This window comes from Alexandromys fortis, unplaced genomic scaffold, assembly GCF_014885135.2.
Source record: "Alexandromys fortis isolate MF-2015 unplaced genomic scaffold, M_Fortis_MF-2015_v1.1 scaffold_35, whole genome shotgun sequence".
Lineage (NCBI taxonomy): Eukaryota > Metazoa > Chordata > Mammalia > Rodentia > Cricetidae > Alexandromys > Alexandromys fortis.
The window spans coordinates 3398312-3400704 of NW_026067913.1; the positions used below are offsets into that span (position 1 = coordinate 3398312).

At 56.8% G+C, this 2393-nt stretch overlaps 1 pseudogene; it reads left to right on the top strand.

Moving 5' to 3' along the window:
* The first annotated feature begins 512 nt into the window (after positions 1-512).
* LOC126499544 (voltage-dependent calcium channel gamma-7 subunit-like) lies at positions 513-1382 on the top strand (annotated as a pseudogene).
* The last annotated feature ends 1011 nt before the right edge of the window (positions 1383-2393 follow it).

The following is a 2393-nucleotide window of genomic DNA, read 5'->3' on the forward strand; positions in this document are numbered from 1 at the left end:
ATAGAAACAGAAGGAACATTGCCAATCTCTTTTTGTGAGGCTACAATTACACTGATACTCAAACCACAGAAAGACATTACTAAGAAAAATAACTACAAACCAATCTCACTCCTGAACATTGATGCAAAAATACTAAATAAAATACTGGCAAATCGAATCCAAGAACACATCAAAACTATCATCATATAGTCAGATTACGTCTCGAAATACATGACAGTCTTCAAATATTTAAATCTATAAGATATGCAAAGAACAATCTATAAACACAATAGGAGACTACAACATTCTTCTTTCAGCTCATGAGAAATCAAGCGCACAGTCTAAGTTGCAGATAGAGATTTTGAAGAAAACAGCAAAGGTCTGACCTAATTAAGAATCAGAAAAAGGCCCGGCTGCGTCCGCCGAGTGAGGCCGCGGGCGCGGGGGGTGGGGGGTGGGAGGCCGGGTGGGGGCCGGGACGCCGGGCTCGGGGGCGGGGGCGGGGGGGCGCGGGCACCGGAGACGCCGGTGGCGGCGGCGGCGGCCGTTGGAAACCGCGGGGCCGGTCGTGCGGCTGCGGAGCCCGCGGCCCGGAGCGTCCGCCCGGCCCTGAGAGAGGCCCCGCAGGGCGCCCCCCGCCGCTCAGGATGAGTCACTGCAGCAGCCGTGCCCTGACCCGGCTGAGCAGCGTGCTTGGTGCCTGCGGCCTGCTCCTCGTGGGCATCGCGGTCAGCACGGACTACTGGCTGTACATGGAGGAGGGGACCGTTTTGCCGCAGAACCGAGGTCGAGATGGCGCTGCACGCTGGCCTCTGGAGAGTCTGCTTCTTTGCAGGTCGGGAGAAGGGGCGCTGTGTGGCTTCCGAGTACTTTCTTGAACCAGAGATCAACTTGGTGACGGAAAACACGGAGAATATTTTGAAGACGGTACGCACGGCTACTCCCTTCCCTATGGTTAGTCTTTTCCTTGTGTTCACCGCCTTTGTCATCAGCAACATCGGCCACATCCGACCTCAGAGGACCATTCTGGCCTTCGTGTCTGGCGTCTTCTTCATTTTATCAGGTCACTCCTTGGTGGTGGGCTTGTACATCTCCAGCATCAATGATGAGGTCATGATCAGGCCCAGCAGCTCTGAGCAGTACTTTCACTATCGATACGGGTGGTCGTTGGCCTTCGCTGCTTCCTCTTTCCTTCTCAACGAGGGGGCCGGAGTCACGTCGAGGTCGCAGCCCTTCCGACGTCTCCATCCAGATGACGCAAAATTACCCTCCAGCCATCAAGTATCCCGACCACCTCCACATCTCCACTTCACCGTGCTGAGGCTGGGCTCCCACCCTCTCCTCTTCCTCCTCCCTCCCCTCCCCTGCCCTTCCCCCACGCGGCCCCAATCCCTTAAGGGACTCTTGGCAGGGGGCTGCTGTGCCACCTCCAGGCCCCAACCCATCATCCTCATTTCGATGGCTCCCTCTTTCCAACTTCTCCTCATTAGTCCATTATACTTCCAAATGATTCCCTCCCTTCACCTGCCTAACCCCGGGTGAACCCGTCCCCTCTCCTGGTCCCTCTCCAACTCGGTTAACTATCCTCTGGTGGTATCATGCACCTAGCTCCCCCAAATCCTTCAGGCTCCCGCTTCCCTACAGGGGTGCTGGGCTGGAGAGTGGGTGTGACAGCCACTGGGAATGCCCTTGAACTCCCTTCTTTCCTAGCACAACACCACGTACTCTGCAGGTCCCTGGTGGCGGCGGGTGGGAAGAAGCTTGCTCTGCCCACATCTGCTGGTCGGGTCAGGGGCTGCAGGGATACGACTGTGGCTTACCTTGACTTTTCCTTTTTGTCGCCTCTGGGAGACACTATTTCCTCTCTTTCTGTTGTCCTCTGGAAGGTGACCTTCCTTCTAATAGATCCTTCTTCCTTCTCCTCCTCCTCCTCCTCCCCGCCCTCCTCTCCCCCCCTTCTCGCTTCTCTCTTTTCCTTCTTCCACCTGCTCATCCGAAGTCCCTAGGTGCATCTGGTCTCTCACACTCAACAAGGATGGGACCCCAGGGTGGAGGGAGGTTCCCTCATGCTATCTCCACGCCTGTGCCCGCCTCTCCCCCCTCGAGGTCCCATCGGGGGAGGGAGGGGCAGTAGCGGGGGTTAACGCCCCCCAAAACCTCTGTCTTCCATTTTCTGGTACTCCCTCTCATCCATGTCCCTCTTCCCATCTCAGTTTCCCTAACTCCGGCCTTTTTCAAGGGCCCGTCCGCCCCCTTGGACAGTTTGGGGGAGGGTTGCCAGAAAACCGTCCATCCCACTCCCTTTATTAGGGGAGGAGGGGCGAGGTAGCACAGTGTTAACACACGGAACCAGAACGGCCCCGGGGTGGGGGGAGGGGACGGCAGGGAGGACCAGGGGCTTTTAGTTTGCATCT